This window comes from Varanus komodoensis, unplaced genomic scaffold (assembly GCF_004798865.1).
Source record: "Varanus komodoensis strain SLA01 unplaced genomic scaffold, ASM479886v1 scaffold2, whole genome shotgun sequence".
NCBI lineage: Eukaryota > Metazoa > Chordata > Lepidosauria > Squamata > Varanidae > Varanus > Varanus komodoensis.
The window spans coordinates 20,375,714-20,382,103 of NW_025335568.1; positions in this window are offsets into that span (position 1 = coordinate 20,375,714).

The following is a 6,390-nucleotide window of genomic DNA, read 5'->3' on the forward strand; positions in this document are numbered from 1 at the left end:
CAACCTACTACCTCAAGAATTACTCATAAGCAGCTGAGTGGAGTCCACCTGTGTGCAACTGCAGTGCCATGTGATCTCAAATTAAATACAGATTTCTGGAAGTTCAGAGTTTACCAGACAGCAAACCCAAGCAAACAATATCATGAAGACCAAGGAGCTATCAAAACAACTCCAGGATAAAGATGTGGAAAAGAACCAATCAGGGCTAAACTATAAAAATATTCCAAGTTACAGTATGAGCATCCCAAAGTAATATTAAAGTAATATTATTACAAAATGGAAAGAATGGGGTTCAACCCAGAGAGGGATGTCCATCAGAACCCAGTGACCAAGCAAGGGCAGCATTATTGAAGCAACCAAGAAGTCAATGGTAGCTCTGAAGGAAAATCTGTGGCAACATTTGGAAGTTGCTGTACACCAGTGGTACTCATCCAATCTGAGTGGACTGGAGCAGTTTTGCCCAGAAGATTAGGCAAACATTCTAAGGTCTAAATATGCAAAGCTTCTGGAGGCATATCCGAGAAGACTTGCAGCTTCAATTACTGCGAAAAATGCCACTACCAAGTTTTGACTCAAAGGGGCGAATACCTATACAAGTGCCGGTTTGATTTTGTTTGGTTAAACTTTGTGCCACAATAAAAGAATATTAGCCCCTCAGAGCACTGAGTATCTTGTGTACACCAGGTGGTAACAATGCCATGTAAAACTATTTGAATTCAAAGGTGTAGCACAACAAAATGCAGAGTTCGGAGGGTGGGGGGGGTGTGGACAGACAGTAAATACTTCTGCAAGGTACTGTATATTCAGATTCATTTAACTAATATTAGGGCTCCCTCATACTCTTACTTGCTCACAAAGGTGGGTACAGTCAGTCAACAGATTGCACAAATTAAGCTTACACTTAGGCAAGCTATGTGGATATCTCACTGGGGCTTTATATCTATATAGGGCAATCCAGACCCATACTTTCTCCATGAAGACAGAAGTCTTGACATAAGAGCATACAAATAAATCCTCAATTGCTGCTTGTTTGATTTCTGGCAATAATTTCACTGCAGACAACACAGGCCCCATGCACACTTACATAAACAAAGGAAAAATTAGTGCCTTTCTTACCTGTCAGTCTAAGTTCGTTGTACTTTACAATGCAAAGATAGCTGCTCGAGTAGTGCAACAAATGGACATGGTGACCCTCAGGCGTGATAGCAGCCACAGGAGTCAGCACCAAGCAAACACATGCCCTCTCATGCTTATCTTGGCATGCACTGACTGATTCCATGCATTTTAAATGATGTGTGTGAATGTGTACAATTTACATTTCTTTATTATTAGCTAAAATGCCATCAGAGCAGTAGAATGCTTGTATCCTAAGACGTGAATGGTGCAGCTGCCCTGAAAGTGCACCTGTTGCATTTTGTTCGTAACACAACTTTTTCACCTGCTGTGGGACCGTGCTGGCAGTAAGGTACAAACAGGTCCTGAACACTGGGCATAGACTGGCTTGGCAGTGGAACAGTAAGCTGGATTTTTATGTTGTTACATCTTCCCCAGAAGCAGTTCTTCAGTAGTGTAAATACTGATGATAGGAATACATATTGCATGACAGAGCCTTCATTGAAGAGGAGACTGGACTGGGTGACCGGCAAAATTTCTTCCAACTATAAAATCCCATTGTTTCAAAATAAATAAATTTAAAATAAAAGTTTTAATGAGATAAACTTGCAAAGGCAGCCAAATAATCCAACCCATTGTGGGAGACAAGAGGTCCAAGGCAATTTGTTCTAGATGAATACATTTGTCAAAACGGAGGAAATCAGGCTCTCTCTGCAGGAACAAATCCAAGTTACATCTCCATTTTGACATTCAAAGCATTTGACTTTGAATTCATTTCAATTTACTACAAATCGCAGCTGATTGATCATTGACTCTATCCAATTATTTTATTGTTTGACATCATCAGTCATGGAAGATCCAAGCCATGTAAGCAAATGCAGTGGTGAGGGCAGATAGAGGCATGCCTATAATTGCCTTGCTGCTGTCAGAATGAAGGAGACTTGTGCACTCTAGCAATGCTAACCTGTGTTTTTGAAATCTGATCTGGAGAAAACTAGAACAGATCTCTCCTTTCCTAAAGATGAAACACTGCTAGCCTAAGGTGCAGGCTCAGGTTTCAGTTTAAGAGGATGGCTTAGGAAGCTTTCATTATCTCACTGCCATTCCTAACCTACTCTGATATATTTTGGACACCTTTGTATCCATCCAGATTTTATTGAATTGGATTTTAATTGCACAGTAATATGCTCATTTTATGGCACTGACTCATCACTAGTTGCACCCTTTTTGCCTGTAACTGGCAATCCTGGGGATCTGTACCATGATTTGATTAAGAGAAGAAAAAAGTGAGTGTTGGGCTGCACAGTTATATTCACATTAGCCACATACATACATATCTCATACTAGAGTGAGTGAATAAAGATAAAAGCATTTTATATATGCAAAGACAATTCAAAGAAAATCATGGCACACAATGGACTGATTGGTATGTTTGTGTGACCAATAGTAAGAACAATGAGCAAATTACAAATGTAATCCTATAATAAAATAATTATCCTACTTCATGCTTTTGGAAATTTTACATAGATCATTTCTCCTCAACTTTTACATCATGACCCACCACTAGTTCATGCCCTGTCCAAATCTAGTCAAGCCCTATAATTTTTTATTTAAGGGAGGTGGCAGGAAGTAAAACGATTACAAAAGACACATCTAATACATTTCACGGCGCAGGCTAAAGGATTGTATCTAAGAGTATAAAACTCAGTCTTGTAGGAATCTGCCTATGAACACCTGAGTTGATGGAGCACATCTGCTCTGTATGAAGTGATGTGCACCAGTGTACCTGTTAGTATTGTGTACTTGGCAAATTGTTCAAGGCCTTATTGTCACCTCCTTAAAATGGCTTAGGTTCTAAATTGTTCATTCATGGAAAGTATGATTTCTACCAGCTCCCTTTCTACCTGCATCTCACTGCAAGATACCCTACACTGTTCCCAAGTATGCCCCACCCACAGGGAAAGATTTGCAAGGATCGCAAGAGGCTGCAAAGGAAGCACGTGGCAGACTCCTATTTGCATGTCATGGCAGCAAATCACTATTAATTTACCCCAGTGTGTGCTGCTGCCAGTTTGAATATGAAACATCTTAATGTTATTCTGTGATGTGTGTGCCTGGACACTATGGATTAGTCACATGGTTTAAACAACAGTCACCCGAAGAACTACTCATAGGTTAGCTGTTTAACTCATGATTACCCACTCTGTGTTCACAATTCACAGAATAAGTTCTGATTGGAGGTTGCCTATTTAAAAAGATGGTGGCACACCAATCCCAGCAAATAATGGGTTTCATTAGTCCACAATTTTAATTAGCCTGCAATTTGTTGCTATTAAATATAAAAAGATTCAAAGGCTTGTTCCATGCATGTGAACTGTTCACAGAAGAAAATGTAGGATCTAGCCCAATGGTTCTGAGGGAAACAGCCATATCACTTCATAAACTTGATTAACCAGCAGATTTATTAGCCACTAGCTAATAAAGGAAGAAAAAACTAATTTGCATCTCCCTAATATTGCCCTTCTTTTAACCATATAATACAGTTTTGAGATCTGGAAAATGATCAGTTGGCATATGATGACCATATTCATTACAGTGTTGTTCCAAAACCTTCGGTTCTAATTAAGTCTTCTGTCCAGGACTTTGATGTACTTAGAGTAGAGACTTTGCATAACAGACCTGGGCTGCAGTATCTTCTCAATTCCTAAACAGCAGACCAAAAAGGGACTTTCCACATCTAATATTTTAATTGTGTTACTGCATGGGTTTTTTTTAACTTTGTCAACAAATGTGAGCCAATATTAGGTTGTACATTTCTACCAAGGCAGCTGGTTCCAAAATTATACTTAAAATGAACTGCAGATCTCTTCTCACCTTGACTCCATTTTGTCTTAGCATGTTTGTTACCTTACTCTGTAACATCTGTCAATTTGGTTTTGCCCGCATATATATGGGCGTGTGCATGTGCATATATGTACATATGCACACACATGTGATATGTGTGCATGCACCCACACTTGCAGGCCTTTCACTGTTCCTATTTATGTAAATAGGAAACAATTTTAGCTCAGTAGTAGGAGCTCTGACACTTGAAACAAATTACTGTACATCATGTCACTGGATGCTATACCATGCTGTTATATTTTCTTTTTAAAAATCTCTGCAACAGATCTTGTATAGAACAAACGAATGCAATCTGCTCAGGTATTCCCACCAGGAACACACTTCAAGAAAAAGAATTTAGTAATATGGTTGCCTTCTGTTTGACAGCTGGACTTCAGCCTCAAGCAATAGACTAGCTCCACAGCACATACATACCTCACACTGCTTAAAGTTGCAGGAAGATTGATTTTGGCAAACGGTTCCTGGAGGCCTGGATACTTAAAATAAATACTTAAAATATTCAAGTACTGTCGAAGACATATTGTAAATCAGACCTGAATATACCGGGAAGACTAAGACATCTTCCATGACCCAAAATGAAAGGAAATAAACCATGTCTGATCCTTTTGCTCCCCCTGGTGAAACCTTTTTGAAAAGGAATACCAAATGTACATTTTTAGCATTGAGTGGCACCGTTAAGTAGATTTATGCCATACCACAATAGTAGATACTGCTTTTTTGAGGGGAAAGGGGATAATCTAGGTGAGGGAATAATCAAACCTTTTTATAGCTGTATTTTAAATCTTTTCCTTATGTCTTTTGGTTAGCAAAGTGATACTGGAGCCATCTCTGATGCCATCTGGGCCCCCAGTGTGCCTCTATACAGCCACCTTAGGAACACTCAGCTGTTATGCCTAAACATGCTTTTGCCACCGGACAAAAAAGCATGGATTATTCAACTTTCCACATTCAAAGGTTTTCCATTAAAGAACATTTGCTTTTCAGGAAGCAGGCAGCAGTGATATCATGTGTGCCATTACAATCCAGCACCCATGTTAAAAAGATGGAAATGGAGCTCTGAGAAGGTATTAGTAGTTTCTCTTGGGTAGCATGAATCCATCAAAAGTTTTCCAAATAAAGACCAACTTTGTAGCCATGAAAGTGGGGACTGGGGAGAACCAATTTATTTCTACCCCATGACAAGCACTGATTTTCTTAAAAGTATGTAGTGTTCCCCAGTGGGAGTATGGAAAGGCTTTTCTTAAAGGTATTTCCCCAACACAGATCCACAAATTCATGAAAACACTGTCACAATTGCAGCTCTTGAATCATGCTTTGCAAAGGTTTAATGCTTGAGACCCAAAACTTATTTATGATCCAAAATGAAACTTCAATAACACAGAATACTAATATGCTTGGTTGCCAGCAGGATCACAGTTACCCACCTGCTATCAGAGACTTTTCCTGCTGCCCTCCTCATTATTCTTTGCTGTGTTCCTATGATCATATAAACCTTAAAAGGGCACCAAACCTCTTTGCTGATCCTGATCAAACTCATTTGGTCTCCCTGACTGCACAAAACACAAAGTGAGGGTGGGATGTACTGCTGCAGACAGCTCTGAAGTTACTATTTTTATTTGTGTTAATATATGCTACTATTTTTGTATAATGTGCTAAGGGAATGACCGCAAGTGGCCAAGGACTGGAGTTCTTGCTACGACAAAACAAATTAATATCAAATACATGGAACTAGGAGATAAACTGTGAGGACCTTTGTCAGCCCCATAAACAAAATCCACTCCACCATTCAATTTTGCATCTGGGGGGCTATTTTCTCAAGATGCAGGAAAAGAAAAGAAACATCAGACTCCCAGGACAGTGCAGGATTATTAAAAGACTGAATATATCCATTCTTACCACATATTGCCTTTGGGTCCCGAAAAGTAATTAACAGAGCAGCAGTGGTGGATTTTGCCATGTATTCAATAATCCATGATATCACTCTTTGGTTATTTACTTCTGTTATTGGTCTTGCATATATATGCTCCAAGTGCACCTTATGAACACCTTATGAAATATTTCAGGGAACCATCTTGAATACTCCTTCCTCTCCTGCTTACATTTATATTTCTGAAGTATACCACTCATATAGTTCAAAGTCACTGAGAAGGTTGAATTGTCCATTTTACTTATGGCTGCTTTTTTCCAAAACTCTTATGTCAAGGCTGAAGAGAAATCTGAATTCTGACTTAACAGAATCATAATTTGATTTCTACCCAGGTTGCTGTTTTAGTAGTTTTTCCAGACTTCTGCTCACTGCTGTAGGACACTGCGATTCCCAGAAAGTTTGGAATAAGCAACAGGCTAATTTTTGAGCATCCATGGATCTGCCCC